Raw genomic sequence first — 21990 nt, 5'->3', positions numbered from 1 at the left:
ATCCCTAAAACATCCAGAGTAGTTCCTTCCTCACTGGCACTTTCTTCCTTTCCTCTCAACCAAAATATGACTCTCCCCACTTGGAAAATACTGCTTAAAACTTACCTCCCACTTCCTCCCCACAAAGCTCCACTTGTTCCTAAATGCCATGTAATTCTTAAAGAAAACCAAACAAATCTGTGAAACTCAAAAGCCAGCAAGGAAGGAAGAAAGAAACACTCACTAAAGGCCAGCCCTACACAAGTACCACAGAGAGCAGGTACTTAGATCTTTTCTTATTGTGCCTAGCTCCAATTGTCTCTACTAACTTACTTATATATCATTTGCATTTCAATCTACTTCCCACTTGAAATTGTGCATTTTTCAAAGATGAAGACTTAGACTGCTACAGCTTTGTAACGTCCACAGTGACTACATATATATTCCTAGGTATAATCAACTGGCGAGGAGGTGGGAGTGGGCCACTGTAGGTGGGGGAATAACTCCTGCAGACTTCAGTTGTTTTAAATGAATTTCAATTGCCAACTGGTGCCAGTGGGTTGAATACAACATAAATTTCCCAGTTTTTTTTTTTATCTTTAACTTAATGCAACCAAATGTAGAAACCTCAGCCAAAGTATATTTAAAGTTGGATTGATGTTTTTCAAAAAAAGCTTGGAATAAACAATTTTATCTCCAGCAACCTCAGAGAATTGGAAGGAAAAAGCAAACTGCAAATAAGTTTTGGATGAATAGTGTTCTCAGAAACCAGGCAATTCTCAAGAAAGACATTAAGTATACACAAACTATATATTTTAAGAGAAAATACAGATAGATAATGAAAAACAAAAAGAGGTGGGGACTGTTCAAGATTAAAAGAGAATAAAGAGATAAGAATCAAATACAGTGCATGAAACCTGATTGAATCCTAAATCCAAAAAACTCAAAAAAAAATGTTTAGGGACAACTGGGGAGATCTGAATATGGACCATTATATTAAACATATTCTTAAATTAATGTTAATTTTCTTATATAAATATTGATATTATAATCATGCAGAAAATTATCCATATTCTTAGGAAATGCACGCTTAAAAATTTATATTCTATATTTATGTATTATAATATAAATATAATATATATTTTTAATATAGTTTCCATCAGTTTTTAAAATATATATATAGATAAAGAGAGAGAAAATGTAGCAAAAATTAACAGTGAGTGAATACAGATGAAAGGTGATATGGGTGTTCATTGTCCCGCATTTTCCATTTTTTCTGTAGCACTGAACATTTTCAAAATGAAATATTGAAGGGGTGGGAAGATGGCTTGAGAAGATGCCAGCTTGACAGAAGCATAAGGGGTAAAAGCAGCACTAGCCTCAGCAAACTTGAAAATCAACTGTGTGATCTTGGGCAGGTCATGGAAGCTCTCTAGGTCTCAGCTAGAAGAAGAGGAAGTGAATGATCTCTAAGGTAACCTTCCAGCTGCAAAACTCCATTATTCAACTACTTCTTCTCAGCTCTAAAACTCAAAAGATAACCATATGCGAAGACGGAAAGCTCACAGGACTATAAAAAAAAATAAAGTATTTAAAACAGCTAGCCAAATGCTTGTCACAAACAATAAATATTAACTCCTCTCTTTTGAAAACACTGTAAAAATTCTTCAGCAAAAAAATACAAAAGAAAGATATGACTACTAATTAACTTAGAAAAAATAAGTAACACAGAAGTGCAAAGGTCTACTTTAATATCTATTCAATTTCTATTGAATTAAAAACTATGTGTTTGCACCTAAAGTAAAGCAAAACAATGTATTAACTAGTACATATTACAAATTTGTCAGATGCTTTTATTTCCAGCACTAATGTTATTTGTAGCATTATAATTAATTTCCCTTTTGGTAAAACAACTAATCCTTGAGATAATGGGAAAGATAATTATCTAAAAAGATTCTGTACCTGATGCTAGCACCCACCCAGTTGCTCAAAACCCAAAAATCATGGAGTCATCCTTGAGTAACACTCTTTCCACACCAAAAATATCCATAGATTTTGACTAAAAAAAAAGAAAGTCATCTCAAATCCATCCATCTAGCTCTTGTTGCTAGCATCTTAATCAGGGCACCACTATCTCTCACCTTAGCTCCTAAAATTGCCAGCTTTCAGTCCCAGCCCACTTAGTCCATTCCTCACATAGTAGCTAAAACGATGGTATCATTTAAGAACAAAACAAACTACATGCCAAACCCTTCAAAGCCCTGAATATTTCTATAACTTCTTCCTACCCATCTCCGTCTCTCCTACTATGTCAGCCACAATGCGTTTTTTTAAATTCCTCAAATTCACCAAGCTCTTTCCTCCTCCAAAGTCTTTGTGCCCACTATTCCTTTTTTTTCTTGTTTTCCACCCAGCTTTATTGAGATATTATTGACATACAAGATATGTAAGTTTAAGGTGTACAATGTGATAATTAGATGCACGTATACATTGTAAAATGATTATCACAATAAAGTTGGTTAACATCTCCATACCTTCACATAATTACAACTGAGTCTGTGTGTGGGTGTGTGTGTGTGTGTGTGTGTGTGAGTGGTGTTGGCATTTAAGATCTACTCTCTTAAAAACTTTCAAGTATATAATACAGTATTTCTAATTAGATTCACCATGTTCTACATTAGATCCCCAGAAGTTATTCATCTTATAGCTAGGAGTTTGCACTCTTTGACCAGCATCTCCCTATTTCTCCCATTTCCCAGACTCTGGCAACCACAATTCCACTCTCTATTTCTATGAGTTTGGCTTTTTAAGATTCCACATAAAAGTGAGAACACACAGTATTTGCCTTTCTCTGTTTGACTTATTTCACTCTTCCATTCCTTCAAATGAGAATGCTTTCCCCACCAAAAATATCACCACCACCATGCCCCCCCACACACACACACACCCTCCTTGAAATAGCTCCTTCTAATATATAGGTTTCACCTTAAATACCAACTCCTTAGAGGAGTTTTTTGTGACCACCCTATCTGAAGTAGCTCCGGCCACCTATCTCCAAGTCATTTACTCTCCTTCAAAAAATTTACTGCAATTCATAATTATTTTGTCAGTGTAGTTCTTAACCTCTCCCATCCTCTAGAATATAAGCTATAAAGATAGGATATCCAACTTATCCATCATTATATCACCAGAATCCCCAGGAAATTCTCTGATCCTTAATACAAGACTATTAATGTGCATCAAATAAATGAATAAAATAGTAAGTGAATATAGAACTATATTAGATAATGGACTAATAATGCTATTAATGGAAATACAAAAACCAGAAGAAGAAGTAAGTGTTTAAGAAGAAAAATAAAATACACTGAGTTTGGTACAAGGCAGTTGAAAATATGGGACTGGTGGGCACACAGGTCGGGAAAGAGATACAGAGTTGGCTTCTGCTGACTGTAAGTGTTAGTTGAAAAAAATAATAACTAAATCACAAATGGAATAGAATGCAGTAGGATAAATGCCAAGCAAAAAAATAAATAACACAAATATAAAATGATTGTAGCCTGCCTAGGTAGGAGAATAACATAAAGAACACTATAAAATTAAAACAAGTCAAAACTGTTTTCACAGTTTCAGAGGAAAAAAAAAAAAATATATATATATATGTATTAATATATGTGTGTGTGTATATATATATAAATTTATTTAGTAATTTACTAAGAAGAGTAAAGTAATCCTACCTTACTACTATTCGTTGCTGGTCATATCTTAGCTAAAGTAGCAGGTCCATGTTGAAGGATTACACATAAGGGATGAGGAAGACACTTGAGAAAACGTGCAGTGAAGTCTCACGGGAATGGTCATATGTCTAGGCAGAAAACATGAGCTGCAAGAATAAATTCAAGGAGTCAGAACTGTTCACTACAGAGAAAAAGGTAAAAATGGACACATGGAGTATGGTAGGCTCCTACTGGAAATCAACTTTGGCAGTTCATTACGCTCACGACATTAAAAATCAGGATGCTATGCTTACCTAGCTTGTCCATCCCCTGCTTACTCTCTCCCCTTTCTTTCCACAACTTTCCCAATAAGTAATGCATTTTATCTTCTCCCTAACCTATTTCCTCAGTTTTGAAGAGGTAATTCATGTTTTTCTCCATTTTCACAGCATAAAACTAATTTCAAATTTGAAACACATTAGAAGAAGCAAAATTTTAAATATTTTATATATAATATGTTAAGATATTACAGCCTAAAGAAATAATTAACTATGTAAGAAAAACTTTGTCAAAGGCTGGGAAGGTTTGGGAAGGATTCTCCTGGCAAACACCCACTTTCTTTATCTAACATGATTCGGTATGCCAAAGCATGGCTCTGATGTTGGCTGCTCTCATTCAATCCTTGAAACTAGGAGAATTTCTAAGATGTTCCTTGGTCACTGGCTCTCATCTTTACCACTGATGTTGAATGTGCAGTTTACAGCCCTGTCACAGTTTCTCATTTTTTGCCTCATGCCCTTATATTTCTAACCCTGACTTCTTGGTTTGTAATCAACTCTCTTCTTTCAAGCTCCTCTTTTCTGTTTGCCTATTCTGTTTCCTGTCATTTCCCTTGCTTCCTTGACTTTCGCATGAATCAGAGGACACTTCATAGATGTTACCAAGAACATTATTCCTTTCTTTCTGGTCAGGAAACTAACCAAACACAGTACATCAGGAATATCTTCCACGTCTCCTACTCTTCTAAGCTTTTTACGCATTTCCAAAAGCATTCCTTCTTTGCCCCCTAACAAGCATTTTACTCTTCTAGATTTGACAAGGTTCTCAATGCTAGAATGGGTTGGAAATCTAATCAACATACAATGAAAGTGTTATTACATTCCTCTTCTTCCACTAAACTGTGACGTGATTAAGGACAGGGATTATTATCTTAATATAGCCAGCATCCTACACAATACCTGAACGTTATAGCCACCAAACAAGTGGCTACTGAATGGATGAAATTCCAAGGGGAATTATGGCTTTCGCTGATTTGTACACTTTGGTGTAAAGTAAGGCTTTGACAAAAGTTGTCAAAGCCTTAAAATGATATTTAAATATGGAAGTTTTAATCATGACTTCTATACTGCTTTCAATAGAGTATCTTAAATCAAACCTCCAATATTAAACAGTACTACAGATTTCCAAGAAACAAAATGTAGTGAATGTGTACCTAAGTATACACACATTACATATGTTATCTAATTCCACTTCAAACACAGACCTCAAAATTACTGGACAATCTGTTTAAAATTTTTTCAGCTTCTCTTCTCTATCAGCAAAGGAACTTGAGAGATGTCTAGAATTCCATATTCTAGTCTCTCACTATGATACAGAAAGTTATTTTCAAAGACTTAAGAACAAGAAAGACAACTATTCCTGGGATTTCATATCCAACATTGAGCAGTGGCAAATGTCTTGCTTAAGGAAGCTAGTCAAAGTACATAGGTATTACTTATGTAACACTCTCTAACTCAAGTCTTTCCTACAATTTTTATTTTTCAATGAAAAAAATAATATTCCACTTGAAATAGTTTGAGTTAAAAATAAATAACAGCTTTCTCGGTAGTATCTCTAAATGGAACATTTCCTTATTCAAATTACTATAAACCCGTGAATAAAATTTATATTCCTTGTATTACTTCAAAGGTATTATCATCCTTAGCAGAGCTCAGCAAAGGTATCTATAGACAAGTGAAAACGTATAGTAACTACTATCTAGTGCACCTTAATCATTCCCACCAACTTGCTCAATTATACGGGCTACCATCTCTAACTCACACTCACAGCCAAACATAGTTCCTATTCCCTGAATGTGCTTCTCATTATGACTAGGACTAGGGTGAGACAAGAGAGGTGCCCAGGGTGCAAAATTTACAGACATTCACTCTCAGGGTCATGCAAGTGTCACCCTGCAGTTGCATGACCCTAAAAGTGAGTATCAATGTACACTTTGTGTCCCAGGCATCTCTTTTGCCTCACCCCAGTCCTGGCCCTACTTCTCCTTCTGATCTCTACTTCTCCTACTTCTCCAATAAGTAACATCCCAATTCTGATAAACCAAAATCTAATTCTGATAAACCAAATATCTAAAATCAAGCAATGAATTTAAATTTAATTTTATATCCATTTAAAATTATGTTTTCAAAGAAAATTTCTTATTCATGATGTGATGTTAGGTGATAAATAGATCAGGCAGGAATGCCTACATACAATAAGAGTCTAAGCTTTCAAAAAAAAATGAGTGTGAGTTGCATGTGAGTGTAAGTGATGGACCTGTGTTGTTTTCAACTCCCTTCCTTTTGGTAGCAGCATTTAAATTTTCTTCTGTTGAACCACCCTTCTCTATTGTCAATCACTGTAGTTTGCGTGTCACTGATCCTTTCCACTCTCAAGTTACTGAATAAACAGGAAGTTCCTGGAATAGGTGCAGGTGGGATAGGCGCCCAGGTCTGGACAATCAGCATATTCCCTGCCCCAAGCAGTGGTTCAGGAATGAGCATGTGACCCAATTGGACCAATAAGACTCAATCCCAAAATTTTGCAGGACCTAATCAGAAAGAAAACTTTCAGCTGAGGTTGCTAAACTGAAAGAACAAAGTTAAGTACCTATTTGACAGTGAGCCAACCCAAAGAAGTACCAAGGGATGACAAGAGAAACGAAGAAAACTTTGAAAACATTTTATCTCTAGATTTAATCACGTCTGAGTTCAGGTGAGTTCAGATGTAGCTGCTGGAATGCAGAATTATTAATGGGAAAGAATTCTCTCTGGATTTTTCAAGTTCCTGCACTGTCAGAGCCTTCTAAGCAAAAGGTACTACAAGGGTATTTGCATAACAGACAAACATAGAAACTAGAAACAATATCTCCCTAAAGGTAGAGACCTCCAATGAGAAATAAAGCCCTTTGGTTTCCTTCCCTGTAAGACATTTACTTATATTTTTTAACTTATATTTCTTATGTTACTTCATATTTTTTTAAAGCCTTATTTATCTTAGAATAGATTTGGCCTTTTTTTGATATATATATAAATTTATTTATTTATTTTTGGCTGCGTTGGGTCTTCATTGCTGCACGTGGGCTTTCTCTAGTTGTGGCGAGCAGGGGCTACTCTTCATTGTGGTGCATGGGCTTCTCATTGTGGTGGCTTCTCTTGTTGCGGAGCACAGGCTCTAGAGTGCAGGCTCAGTAGTTGTGGCGCACGGCCTTAGTTGCTCCACGGCATGTGGGATCTTCCCGGACCAGGGCTTGAACCTCTGTCCCCTGCATTGGCAGGTGGATTCTTAACCACTGTGCCAGCAAGGGGTCCCGTTACTTCATATTTTTTATACTTATATTGACTTACAGTCTAGGTTAATAAATCTAATGACACTTTCCCCCTCTCCCCTACAGAAGATTTGCTAAATGAGTAATCTCTCTCCCCCTGCAGGGTGTTCTCATCAGTGCTTTAGAATTATCAATTACATGATGCAATAAACTATTTTGGCTTATTTATTAATTCATTCAACAAATATTTGCTGGAAGGCTACTAAAATATGTGTCATGAATTTTCCTACACACACACACACACACACACACACACACACACACAACACAGACAAAAATTCCTGCCCTCATGGAGATTATATTCTAGAGAGAGGGAAAAAAATACAAAATAAGTAAGTAAAATACAAAGTGCTAAGTGGTGATAAGGGCTATAAAGAAAGAAAAAGCAGGAAAAGGATAAGGGCTATAATGAAGGAAAAGGTGGGAAAAGGTAACAAGTATGGGGGAGGTAGGAGATTTCAGATTTCTGTTCGGTAATCAAAGAACTTACAGAGGAAGTCCTATTTGAGCAAGGACCTAGAGCAGATGGGGAAGTGAGTCATATGGATATCCGGAGAAGAGCATTCCAGGCTGGGAGAACAGTAAGTCAAAATACCTACTTAAGGAAGACCAAGGAGGCCAACATGGGGTGAGCGGTGGAGACAACAGTAAAATCTGAGTTCAGAGAAAGATCCTCAGGAGGGAGGGAGAGCAGGACCACAAAACTAGCTCATTTTAAGGACTTGAGCTTGTACTCTGAGTTACACGGGAAGCTGGTGAAAGATTCTGAGAAAAAGTGATGTAATCTCTTACATTTCAAAAGAATGTTATTAAGTATTCTGAGGCAAATATTCTGAGAGTACCAGTAGTAGTGGGGAGACTTGCTAGGAGTTATGTAGAAGGAGAGAGAAGATGGTGTTGAAGCAGAGTGACCCAAGTAGAGGTGCTAAGAACTGGTCAGATGTCAGATATATTTTGAAGCCAACAGAATATACTGAAAGATTGTATTGGGGAGGTGAAAGAAAAAGAGTCAAGGATAACTTTGAGGTTTGGGGTCTGAGCATAAACACAAATGGAGTTGCCACTTACAGAGATGGGAAGGATTGATTTTTTAACTGAATTTCTATCACTGGCATACAAAAGAAGACTGACAAATATAAAAATTTATGCTGGAAATCAATAATTACAAATGACAGCCCTAAAATGTAGAACTGATTGAGTTAATAAAAGAAAATGAAGGGAATCTGGTATCCCTGTATTACAGGGTGAGAAGTGACCAATCCATAATAAGCAAAACATCTGGTAAATTCCCACCTCAAAAAAAAAAAATCAGACTACTTGCCTAGTAAGGATGGAACTGAAGGGCACTTAGTAAAAATGTCAGGATGTTGGTATATTGCCTACTATGCAGCAGTCTTCAGTAAGGCCCCTCAAAAGAAAAGCAAACTTTGAGTGAAGTCTTAATAAAAGGAAAATCTTTTCAGTCTTTCATTACAAATTCAAGATGGCTGATTATCTTGCAATTTACATGGTTGAAAATCAAATATCCCTAAACTAAAATTTGGGTCTTTAACCACACAAAATAAAAGGTGGGGAAAGCCTGGTGCTCTGGGCTCCTCCCCAACCATCCTAGCCAAAAATATATTTACAGCCTGGGAGCAGGAACAAACCAGTTGTGCACCGTTACTTCAACAAGTTGCTCTGAATGGCGTAGAGACAGAGGCCAAGATGAAGATTGAGAAGCCTAGGATTTGCTTGATTCCAAACCTCAGTACTATTGACATATTGAACTGGAAAATTCTTTGTTGTGGGAGGCTGTCCTGTGCATTGCAGGATGTTTAACCGTATCCCTGGGCACTACCTCTACATGCCAGTGACACCTGCCTACTCACCCCACCACCCCCTATTGTGATAATAATAACGTCTCCACACATTGCCAAATATCCCGAGGTAAAAATAAAATAAAATAAAATAATGTCCCCTGTTGGAGAACTACTCACTGAGTTAGGGTGGCAAAGTTGTTTAGAGATATACCAGGGCAATAGTTTGATTCAAGGACTAGGCTTTGGGCTTTGGGTACTGGGGAGACTGTTGGTCAAATACAAATAAATCAAAAACCTACTAAGTTTATAAGAAAGTTGTATTGACTAAGAAACTCCCAACAAAGATTTGTTACTGCTCAGCCCTCAAGATGTTCTCCTGGACTCCAAGATCTCATCAATAGCAAAAGGGCTGCTAAAACTGTGCAGGCCCCAGTAAGGGAATTCTTCTCAATACCCATGTTGGCTGTGACCAGGAGGAGAAATAACAAACATCTTCCTGGGTGGTAGAACAAGAGACAGCCATGTTGGCTAATCAAAAATCTTATTCCACTGGGCTTCCCTGGTGGCGCAGTGGTTGAGAGTCCGCCTGCCGATGCAGGGGACACGGATTTGTGCCCCGGTCTGGGAAGATCCCACATGCCGCAGAGCGGCTGGGCCCGTGAGCCATGGCCGCTGAGCCTGCACATCCGGAGCCTGTGTTCCGCAACAGGAGAGGCCACAACAGTGAGAGGCCCGCATACCGCAAAAAAAAAAAAAAGAAAAAAAAATCTTAGTCCACTGCCCAGGCAGAGTCCTTGCCACCTCTGACCAATGAAATATGTACAGATCATGGATCGGAAAATCTCTGTGGGTTACTTCCCCTTTTTTTCTTTTCTAATTAAGAGTTTTTATTGTCCTTATGTTATTTTCCTTCTATCACCAAATACTGGCTTTATTACAATTAGTTATATTTATGATTTAACCATAAGTTTCTTGACCCTGAGACTGTCTTTTCAAACAGAACTGAGAGAAATTACCCAGCGATTCTAGACTTAAAGTTTGATGCAGTAATTAAACAAGTCTTTGAGTTGTCTTCCTCTGTTGGGGGTCAAGTGGTAAATGCACTGGAAGTTTTAAGTGAAACACTGCATTATATTAGATGAGGGCATTTTTTCAAGGGTTTATATATGAGGGAGGACATGGATGCACACTAGGAGGATTACAGTGAATGTCTTTTGGTTATGCTTGTCCAGCATCAACTCCCACTTCCCATGGTAACAGTACCTTCTTTCTTTCAGTGAACCACCAACCCTGACTCTCAGTCCACAAGGTTCAGACCACATGGCTGACCACACTTCCTATTCCCAGTTCCAATAGTTAACACCTGATCCAGACCTGGCCTATCATCATATACTATTCCCCTGACCACAGGATCAAAGATGGAAACATGACCTAACTCATTCAATGAGATGTAATCCCAGGGCTTTTGCTAAAACTATGAGTAGGAAAAGTGTTTTTTACGTTGGGCTTGCTAAACTGAAAGAATGTAAACCATCAGGGAGCTCCTCATGGAGAAATCCTACCTGAGAGCATATCTAACACAGGAGAAAGCCACTGAGTTTGCTGAGGCCATTGAGCCCTTGAATCCATCCATACCTAAAGAGAATACATTCCTGTTTGTCCCAGTGCCCTAAGATACTGTGAGTAGGGGTTTAGTCTCATGCAACTGAAAGGTATTACAAAATCTAGTATCATTACCAGTTAGACAAAACTGGGGTTAGTTTTCAAACCAAAAAAAAAAAAAAACTGAAGATATAAGCATTAAATTATTTGCCTAAATTCATACAACTAATTACAGGTAGCACAGATGCAACCCTAAATGGGTCTAGCTCTAATAGTCATGCTCTTCCCACTACATCTACTCTCTTTCTCAAGAAAACAGTCTGAAACTTCTCTACGCTTTAAAATTATCTGTAGCCATAAAGTAAGACCTTACATGAAGTGAGTATTCTACTAACATTTGTTGAATAACCAAAAAAAGAAGAATCTCACACCTTCTTCCTCTCTGTCCCATTCCTGCCACAACTTGCCTCTTGTATAGCATAGAACATTTCTGCGTTATTTTTACAATGTAAGCTACCTTAAGGACATGTAATAGCAAGTGTTTCTAAGCTAAGTCACTTCAATTTTAGACTGCCAGTTTCAGTGATGGGGTAAATTGGCTCCAAAATATTAATAGAACATCATAACCTTAGAAAGAGGCCATCACCACTGACTAGCTACTATTGTTATAATTAATTGTGAAACTCAGAAAAGGACACCCATATTATCTTTTAAGTGAGAAATACTATTGTTTATTTTAGTATTTTAGGATATTTGTCAGAATGACATTAACTTCTAGAAAGTAGCAGCTATTTACAAATAGTCAAATCTCTTTCAATATTATTGTTGAGTGTGAGAGAGAAGGGAAATGGGATAGAATTTATGAATATAAGACCCCTGACATTTTCAAGAAATTTAAAAACCATGAGAATTTTTGACAGAGCTGAAACATTCAATAACAATGCTCCACAAGGCAAGTTTTGTTTCCCTAGAAGGTGTGGTAGATTGATTCACATCCAGACTCACCGGATTCAACATTCCATTTTTAAACATATTGAAAAATGCCTATTTTCTGGCTAAGATCTACCACTTTCTTAGGCCTCTACTTTTTCTTCACTTCTAGCAGCTGGCTTTCTTTTTCAGGAAAATTTTTACAAAGAAGCAACATTTTATCACTTGACAAAAGTTATTATACAGGATAACTTCACACTGAGAACAAAGTCAAGGTGAGATGTAGACACTGGGCAGTTAGGTGAGGTCATGCATATCTTAGGGTCTCACTTCCAATAAGAGGAAATTATTTCAGCAAAACTTCAAATACTTCAAAATGGACTTTTAGAGTCACTCCCAAGTAATTGAAACTGCTATTAAGTCCAGGACTGCTAATAGTTCACTATGTTTAGACTTTTATCATTTCATTTATTTGAGATTTAGCATATCAAAGACCTAAATTTAAATCCTGGGTATCACTTTATAGCTAAATCTCCTTGGATATGACCTAAGATTGGTTCCAGATCACAAAAAGAAAATACAAGCTACCCAATCTATAGGGCTGTGATGAAAATAAAAACAAATGTACAAAAATGCCTAACATTTTTAGCAGGCACTAAAGAAATGTCAATGCCCCTCCCCCATAACAATATCTGAATTCATGTAATTTACTCAAAAACTTTTACTGACAGAAACTGTTTCTTCCTTAGAAATGTTGAGGAGGGAGGGGATAAAAAAGGGCTATGCATTAATAATCATAATACAATATATTATATATATACACACACATAACTATTGGTAAGAGAAAGAGATCAGCCTCCTGCTTTGCAAAAAGTTCTATTATATATAAATCTAGATGAAAATTCTTATCCTTTGTCCAACATAATTGTTTATAAATAATCAGGATAATGATCATCAAGTTATTTGTCATTAAAACTTATCTGATACAACTGCACTGTTCAGTTCCCTTTAATTAATCTACTGTTGCCAATTTATTTAATACATAGAAAGTAAAAAGGCCTGACAAAGTGATGGTACTTAACCAAAATATACAAATTTGCAGTAAATTCAGAATGGATAAGAAATGTGACAGTGACTGGATCAGTGTCATTAGAAAGTCCACCATACACCACAGACTGTATACTAAAACAAACAAAAAGGTTATACTTAAAATGTTTCCTTTGCTCCTACCAAAGCAAAATTTTAAAACCTTACTGAAAGTTGAAATGATGGCTAACTTGTATATGAATGTATATAGAAAGCATGTGATTCTGAAGGAAATATAATTCAAGAGAAAGTTAGAGCACTGTATAAACATTCTCACGAAGTAAGTCATGTGGCTGCTAGGGTGGCTACTGAACCATTTGTTACCAAAACTGAATATTGGTAGAAGAGTCAAATGCATTATTCTTGGTATAACGTGAAATTAACAAAAAGTTCCAACAACTGACAGGAGAAGCTTGGGAAATCTTTCCAAGCTGAAGACATACATAGAGTAGAAAGGACACAAACTCCTGAAGTGTCCAACTCCTGTCAAACCATGACCAAGAAACAGCAGCAAGCAGCAAGCATTACAGTGACCAACAACTAACTTTTCAACTTTGTGACAGTGCAGCAGGCTTTGCGATTAAGCCAAAAACACTCTTGTTCTACAAACCCCAGGGCAAAAAAGCCAACAATAAGAAACTCTGCATGTATACTAATGATGTAATGAAAATCATCCAGCCTTCATTTTAGAAGCAAAAAAATTGCTTAACAACTTTGATGACAGAGTCCTGTTTATAGAATCATTAAGGGTCTGAAGAGATCAACTAAATTTTTCAATTAAATCTGTATTTTATGAAGGTAGTTATATCCTAGGTCCACAAAGATTTCAAGAAATACCACTTGCTAATGCTAAGGGTCTAATGAACATAGTTTTCCTAAGTCTTCACTTCAAACTGTATATTATACATACTACTTCTATGTAGGATGAACTATTCAAGAGCAATTTCATTCACAGAAATGTAATTTTAAAGAAATTTTTCTGACTGAGCCACTGTAAAGAGCATTTTTATATACTAAACACCTAGAATATAAATATTCTACTATTTAGAGTTTCCCCTTTTCCTAAAACCATTTGTCCCAGTATGGACATACATTTTCTGCAAGTAAAATAACTTATACTGGAAAACTAATTTCAATTTTTCTATGATAATGTTATTTTATTTACTCTGACTTTAAAATATAAGGCTCTTCACTATCAATTACATAAAATTAGTAATCTCTTCTTACGTAAGCATTACAACACTGATAAGAAAATGTGAAGAAGCATTTGATTCAGGAAAATGCAGAAATAACTTGGGTTATATAGTACTATAAGGTGTGTCTCAAGTATTTGTTACTAATAATAGTTATTTACCTTTTTTTTAATGACTCACTTTTCTCAATAAATCAGAGTAGATTCAAGTTTATCCCTATAACAGTGTCATTCTCAATCACTTGCATTCTGATATGCTTCCTAGAGTGGGAGAGGGTAAGATGGAATTACAGAGGGCATACTAGAAAACTACATATTAGAATATGTCACACATGTACATATCTTGTACTTGGGTGGAAAAAATATTGAGAATCATTGACTTAGATCACAAAATCTTTGTTCTACTGCTGGATGAGACAATAAGGACTACTTAGTTCCAATCCTAACTTTTTCCAGTTCAGTGCTTGCTTCACAACACCCAATAACTATAGGCTAGTCTGTGCATTTAAACTATAAGTGTGTGTTCTTTAAGAATCAGAACCCCATACTTACTGAACACACATTTTGAAATAGGGATATCTGTAAAATGTTGCTCCCTAAAAAAAAATCATATAGATTTCTGTAGGAGACAGAAAACTTTCAATTAAGAGTTTTATGTATTATTACATTTGAAAATAAAGTTTAACTTTTAAACAGATTAAGTAAATGTAATTTAAGGCGGCAGGGAGCATTAGAGATTTAAGAAGGTAACATTTAGCTTTTCTGTACCACTTTTAAGCAAATATTTGTGGTTCAAAGGAAAAGAATTCAGGGAAACCATCCAACAACAGATGATAATCTAATGTGAAAGAAAAATAATTCAGGAATTCAGACAAACTGGACATATTTTGAGGTAAAAATCAGTTAAGGTAAATTTCTGATTATTGCTGAGATACAGTAACCCAAGAGCTAAAAAAAAAAAAAACCCTGCTAAGCTGAGATATTTCTAATTATTTGGTTTGTACAAATGTAAATATCATTCAATTTAAGTAAGCGTAATGTACATTATTTTAATTTCCGAAGTCTAAAACTTAGGGACTTTTAGGATCGTAGAATAAACACAGTAATACTAGAAGAGATGAAGTGAAAACTACCATGAAAGTAACTGAATGTGAATGCTGAACACTCCCTAAATTCAGTCATTTTACCTCAATTGTCTCATTTCTTCTTCATAATGACCTTGTGAGGCAATTATATCATCCCCACTTTACAGATGAGGAAACTATGGTTTAAAGAGATTAAGAAACTTGCCCAAGATCCCACAAAAGAAAATCCTAATTTCTGACTGAAACCCAGACTATCTGGCTCCAAAATAAATGACTCTTCTTTTCACCATACCCTGCTATCTCACAAGAAACACACACATTGAACTTTTCAGTCTTCTAATTAAAACCTTCTAAAGGAGGAGACAATATTAAGCTTATAGTGAAGGGTGATAATGTATAGGCTAAAAATTAGTCATAGTTTGATAAGTATAAATGAATATTTAGGAAATAATTCCAAATCATGCATGACATTAAATTTTTTAAAAGCTGAATATGAAATATCGCCCCCAAGTAGAAAAATCCGAAAACTTCTGTAGAAAGGCACTAAGTAAACATCTTACCTGGACACTTTGAATTCCAAAGAAAAAACCTGAGAGGCTCCATATTTTGTCAGTCATACAGCAGTTTCATATGGTCAACTAGGGCTATATTTATACTTAATAAAAAAGAAAAAGTGGGTAATTGCTTGGGTCTGATTCTTTTGTTCTGACTCTAATCTGTCCTCTATTGATTATTTTCCATTTTTCCTCCAGATTTTGGAGCCTTCTTCTAATTTAGGCTAACTGAGTCTCAAGTTCAGGAACTCCTCCAAGTTTAGATGTAAGTGCTGACACACTGCAATGAAGACCATAAAATTGCAATGATTGGTAGAGTGTTACAGAAGAAACAAAAGTTTCAGTTATTTCAAAACATTAACTATCGTGGAATTACTGATGACTTTTTTTCTGTATAGTTTTCTGAATTGATTTTAAAGCATTTAACTTTTATAATAAAAACAGGAGAGCAAGAAAAAAGGAAAAAGGGAGGAAGGCGGGGCGGGGGTGGGGGGGAGTTGGAGCTTTGATTAAAAAGTATCTGAACATCTTATTCCTTCCAAATTTCCAAAACTATGACCTCCTTGTTCCCTTCTATCTCTCAATGGCATGGCATGAAAAATAAACCACACATAAGCATGCCAAAATCAAATGAGATATGGAAAAATAATAATGAGGCAATCCAAAAGATCTATAAATTCTGAGACATAGCTCAATTTCACTATTTCAGAAATTAGTTATTAACTGAGCAAAGTATGAAAAACAGATTTAGGGCATACTAAAACTGAAAAGCAGGATTCACATACTTAAAGAAGAGTGCAGGAATTTCCTTAGTATGGGAAAATTATAAATATAATATACACATATGTGAATTAATTTATACCAGTTTCTTATTCTTTTTATCACAAATTGAAGTTCTATATTAAAATACTCCTTTAGCAACACCATGAAACAACATGCAAGATAGTTTTGAGTCCTATCAAAATTAACTTAAATCTCTCTAAATTACTTCATTTTCCATGGAAAAGTTATACTAAAAGAAGTTCACATTTGTAAGCTTTCTTTTTCCATTACAAAAACACATTCTTATTCCAAAACAACATACATAAGATTGACCCAATTTATTAAGTATGTTACCAAAACAGTGCATAATTGATAGTCCCTTCAACCTGTCTTCCAAAGACGCTCATTCAAAAATCAAGTAGAAAACTATAATCTATTAACACAAGAGTCCAATTTTAAAACAAGACTTTTATTTGTATAACAAGTTCATTAGATTTTCTTTTTATTCTGATTACCAAAACACAGTTAACTCACCAAGGCATTGATTTACAAAGATAATGACTTCCTACTCACAGGACTGCTTTATAATAGTCTCATGGAATTCAATTACTACAATTTTTATAAACACTATTACCATCTACGAACGGAAATAAGCACTTTACAATATTTTGGTTTGATACATATTTATGCTGGTTTTCAAACTTGATAATTTCAGTTCCTCTGTTCCTTAGTATATGCCATGTAACAGCTGTCCTGAAAATGTTATTTCTGTGTAGATGGTGAGTATTTACAGCACAACTGAACCTGCCTACATTGTTTGAAATTTTTCATAGTGAAATACTGGAGGAAAAAAAAGGCAAATGTGAAATGTTCACAGACCAGAGTTATAGCTACATAACAGTTGAAGATGAAATGAAAAGGAAGGGTCTACCAAAAGCCTGAATTATTCCTTCAACTACTGACATCAAACTCTGAAATAGTGCAGAAGCTGCATTAACCGGACCCTAAATAATTTTACATGGTATATATTTAATGCTGCCAACCATCAGTATGGAAGAGAAACAGATCTTCGCCAAAGGTCTTTCATGGAAGAAACTGGAGAAAGGTTTCCAAGTATGCCTATGTACTCCCTTAATATACTTCCAGTACCTTTGAAAACAGTTCACTTGGCTCAAGAGAACTAGCAGAAAAGATTCCCCAGATCACAAAACATACACTGAGCCCTCCTTTGCATTCACTGACAAATGTGTGGCTCTTCACAAGTATGTCTTCCTAAAGCCCATATAGGTAGATACACCAGGACAACACTGCACAGTGAAATAATTATACTTTGCAATAGTTTTTAAAAATCCTGTCCCCATTCCATAGGTGGAAAAGTACTTTCTAGTCTTTAATCACTAAATAGATTTGGTCTATTCTTATTGATTTTTCTGTTACACTTTTATATCGCTGTTATTCCATTTAAGAAATTTTTTTAGTATTTTAAAACATCTGGAGAAAGAAAAAAATGGCACTACACCCAGAGTAATTTATGTCAAATTTACAGTGAGACTACTACGAATATATGCAGCTTCTTATGAATTAAAAAGACTAAGGTTTTTTAACCATAAGGCAATCGAAAATGAAAGTGCCAGCCTTAATAAATTATTAGACATTGCACTGCACAGCACTATATATCAAAATCCCAAATGTACACACACACACACACACACACACACACACACACGGGACAGCTTCACAGTTAATTTGTGCAAGACGTACCACCCTACCAAAACCAACTCAATTAGCTTGTTTCAGAAAGTTGATCCTAAAGGAGACTAACCAGAAAGCTGACCCGAAGGTGACTCCAAACACCTCCTCAACCGTAAATGGCAAAGAGAACAGAACAGAAATTGCCCCGCCTGCGCTAGCTTCACACTATCTCTTGAGGGTCACTCCTGGCCAAGACAGGAGTAGGGACGGAAGGTGGGGGATAAAAGCAGGCGGTGGGGAAGCTGACACGAGAGAAGAGCTGGGGGCGGACTGTGCCGGTCCATGGAGACCGCAAGGCCCCAGCGGTAGGAAGGGGCTGGGGGGGTAACACCTAGGGACTGGGGGTGGCCGCCCAGCCCGAGACCCGCGCCGAGGGGATCGCGCCGAGAAAAGGGGGTGCGGGCGTGATGGGCGGTGCCCACGGTACTCCCAGCACCGCCCCACACCCCGCAAACCCCGGACCCGGCGACTGGGCGGAGCCGTCGCGCCCGCCTCAGCCCTCTCGCGCCGGCACCCGCCCCCTCAGCCTCCAGTCCCGGGTGGGTAGCAAGGGCGGGCCTCGCCCGGCCGGGTGGGCAGCCCGGCCCAAGCCGCAAACAGGAATGCGCCGCCGCGGGCGCAGGATGGACGGGAGACCCCGCAGCCGGGGGCAGGAGGGGGGGGATGGCTGAGGGCGGAGAAAGAGCCCTCGGCGCAGCCGGCGCAGCCGCCGCAGCCAGAGCAGAGCCCCAGGCGCCCCACTGCGGGCAGGGAATGTTGCCCCAGTTCTCGGCTGGCCTTCCCAACTCTTCCCCCTCCCCCGGCGTTGCCCCGGGTAACAGCGCCTGCCGCAGGCGGCGCGAAACTCACCTACCTAGAACCTGACAAGCAGGAGCCCCTCAGACACGGGAGCCAGTCGCCACCCCGCGTCACGGGGGCCGCCACAACCAATGAGCGCTGCTGTCACCAGCCTCCGCGGCCAATCCAGCTGCACTCCGGTCTCCGGGCACCCTCGAGGTCTCAGCCAATGGGCACCCGCCGAAGGCGGGCACTGCCTCCCGACCCCCAACCCCCTCTTCCACCACCTCCCAGGAGGCGGGGCGCGGCCGATTGGCCTGGACCCCGGAGGGGTGGGACTCGGGCACCAGGCCCGGTGGGCGCGCGCGGACCGGGGGCTGCGGGCGTGGCGAGGGGAGGCGTGGAGCGTCGGCAGCCGCCCTCCGGGCTCGCTCCCCAGCTTGGGTGGGGTCGCGCGGCCCTCCTGGTGGCTCAGCTCTCCTCGTCCCTGTAACTCACTCCTCTCTAGCCGGTGTCCAGGGCTGCCGGGGTGGGAGTGTGGGCGGGATGCGGCCGGAGGCGGGCGGCGGCGTCACAGGAAACTTTGGGAGGCTCGCCTGGCCGCGGCCGGGAAGTGGCCGGGCCGGGGGTGATAAGCTGGGGCCGCCTGGAAGGGACTACCCGGCGGGTCGGCAGCCGGAAAGGAATTCGGAGGGTGGGGACGGAGACGTGATTAAAATGTTAATTGTGCCCGCGGGGTGCTGGGTGATCCCGGGAGCTGAAATCTCCGGGAACGGAAGCGGCTTTGGGGTCGCGGACCCTCCACCCCTAAATACGCATCCTTCACCCCTTCGAATCAGTCACTTTTACTGTATATCTTACTTGCATCTATCGTAACGTTGATTCTTTTAAACTAGTTTTCGGCTTGAAGTGCCTGAAAGGCGGGAACAGTGTCTTTCACATTCCTGTAATTCCCAGTGCCTGAGACCTTCTTTAAAAAAAAGGTTAGACAATGCTGGAATTGTGATGGATGCTATTAAAAAGTGTACAGCAGGTCCTGTGAGTAGTCTCCTGTAGTAAGTTCTTACCTCTTCCAGAGTCTAGCATGCGTGAAGAACCGAAGTTGGTTTGCTCGTCCAGTGACGGTTGTTTTTGAAGCGCCCTTCACCAAAAGAATTTAGTGGAAAATGAGTAATTTGAGCTAAACAAAGAGACGTAGGTGATCTGTAACAGTATGATAGGTGTTATTAGTCACTATTGCAGGGTATGTTTCTGTAGCCGACTCTTTTAAGGCATTGTATCGTACATTGCATTGGTTGAACCACATTCTTTGCCTGGAGCAAATTCTAAGGTCAACCCTATCTCGACCCGCCTCCTCCAAAACTTGTGTATTACAATGGGAGCCAAAGAAGAGTGAATAATTAGTTCATAATTAATAATTTCTAAACAGAGTAATTTATTTTACTGTAGTGAACGCCCCTACACATAGACAAATTTTAAACGGGACTTTTCATGTCTACTCTTTTAAAGAAACCAAAACGTGCTGTAAAGACAAGAATTTTATTTTTTTCCATTGTTATGGGGGTTTTAATTGTTTATTTGTATTTTTTAAGCCTAAAAGAACTTTTATTCTTAAATTATTCTACTGTTGAGAAAGGTTAAGTAAAATTACAAAGGTTACACATAACCAATTAGACAAATGTAAAGACAAAAATTTTTTTAAAAAAAGCTTAATTCTCCCTATTGGATATGGAAGAAGGGATTTCCCTTTCTTAGAGCACTTGCCTTAGAAAACTGGTAATTGTTGTATACTTTTTCATGTCTTTGAAATGTATATAAATTATTTTGAAGACTGGATAGGTCTCTGTCATTTTGTGTTTTGTTAGCGTTATATCCCAGAAATGTGTTTCTCAAGGACCTGGGAACTATCTCTTTGAAATGCAAATGTCAAGAGAGCTAGCGCCCTTGAATGGATAAAGATGTTGTGGTATACATATATATACAGCATGGAATATTATTCAGCCTTAAAAAAAGAATGAAAGCTTGCCATTTCAACAGCATGGATGGACCTTGAAGGCATTATGCTAAGTGAAATAAGTCACAGAGAAATGCAAATGCCATATGATCTCCCTTATATGTGGAATTAAAAAAAACAAAACAAAAAACCCTCATAGATACATAGAACAAATGGATGGTTGCCAGAAGCAGGGGGTGGGAGGTGGGTGAAATGTGTGAAAATGGTCAAGAAATACAAACTTCCAGTTATAAAATAAAAAATAGGAATGTAATAGCATGATGACTGTGGTTAATAATACTGTATTGCATATTTGAAAGTTGCTAGGAAAGTAGATCTTAAAAAGTTCTCATCACAAGAAAAAAATTATGTAACTATATATGGTAATGGATGTTAACTAGAATTACTGTGGTGATCAGTTAGAGATATATACAAATATGGAATTATGTTGTATACCTCAAACTATTGTAATATTATATGTCAGTTATACCTCAAATAAGAGAGAGAGAGATAGCACCCCTCTCTCCCAGTTTCTATGGGGTAGTAAGAACCTAACTTTGTGGGCAAATTTTTCCAAGTTGCAAAACTACCTTCTGTCATAAAGATGAGACATTTGTTTTTCCTGTGGATAATGCTTATTCGCTAACTCTGATGGTCACCCCAATTAGGAAATAAAGTCAAGATGAATTATGTGTGCAATGTTATCAAGGCCTATTACTTGATGACTAGTTATTGTTTATCTTGAAAACATACGAAATGGGTTGTATCTGCTAGGCTGTATAAAAGGGTGAGATTGCTTTCTGTCTTTGCAGTCTCTTTGCAGATTGCCTGCAATGTGCATCACATTCTGGTGTAATGCTTATTCAATAAGAAAAGTATTATTTCTCCACTGTGTTTGTGGAGAGAATTTCTGGGTTGGGAGAACATTTTGTTTTTATTTATATTCCACAAAAAATACCTATGCCTAAAATATCAAGACTATGAAGTTAAAGAAAGTAATTAGTTTCTAGTTTTTAATTTGTTCTCGAAAATGACCTCACATTAGATGATAATGTGTTGCCGAACTAAAAATACATTTTGAGTCAGAAATAATAAAGTTAATGTTTGGTATGTATTT

General features: G+C 37.9%; 1 protein-coding gene across 2 annotated transcripts in view; it reads right to left on the bottom strand.

Moving 5' to 3' along the window:
• FER (FER tyrosine kinase) overlaps positions 1-19416 on the bottom strand; it is a 466661-nt gene extending 447245 nt beyond the window's left edge. The window contains exons 1-2 of one of the 2 annotated variants that reach the window (XM_029216683.1): positions 18957-19416; positions 3714-3859 (exon numbers count right to left, since the gene is read on the bottom strand). The gene's annotated coding sequence lies outside the window, so the exon portion shown is untranslated. The remainder of the gene's footprint in view (positions 1-3713; positions 3860-18956) is intronic. The other variant, XM_029216684.1, reaches the window with a different exon arrangement.
• Positions 19417-21990: the final 2574 nt, after the last annotated feature.

The sequence above is a fragment of the Monodon monoceros genome, unplaced genomic scaffold, assembly GCF_005190385.1.
Source record: "Monodon monoceros isolate NGI ecotype Baffin Bay Population unplaced genomic scaffold, NGI_Narwhal_1 Super_Scaffold_12, whole genome shotgun sequence".
Classification (NCBI taxonomy): Eukaryota; Metazoa; Chordata; class Mammalia; order Artiodactyla; family Monodontidae; genus Monodon; species Monodon monoceros.
This window is presented reverse-complemented; position numbering and strand designations above follow the sequence as displayed.